Source organism: Eurypyga helias, unplaced genomic scaffold, assembly GCF_000690775.1.
Source record: "Eurypyga helias isolate BGI_N326 unplaced genomic scaffold, ASM69077v1 scaffold27775, whole genome shotgun sequence".
NCBI lineage: Eukaryota > Metazoa > Chordata > Aves > Eurypygiformes > Eurypygidae > Eurypyga > Eurypyga helias.
In genome coordinates this window covers 8895-9204 of record NW_010251189.1, presented here as the reverse complement: position 1 = coordinate 9204, position 310 = coordinate 8895, and positions in this window count along the sequence as shown.

The following is a 310-nucleotide window of genomic DNA, read 5'->3' as shown; positions in this document are numbered from 1 at the left end:
GGGGCACCAGCCACTTTGGGGGTAGCCCGGGGTCTCACGACAGGCGCAGCACAGGATTGTCGGATGCAGCTGCTTCGCTTCGGCACTTTTGCACAGAGCTTGGGTCTCGCTTCGTGTTTAATTGCTGCAGGGCTCCCGGTGTGGAGTCGCACTCGCTTCCCCCCTCCCTCCCTGCTGCCACCCGTCCGCAGCAGGGAAGGATTTGGGCTGGTAGCAACGCCATGGCTCCTCAGAGAGCTGACTGCGCTTTGGATCCGCAAGGAATAGCACCGGGCATCTGCCAAGCAGCCGTGCTCGTTCCTTGGGAGCT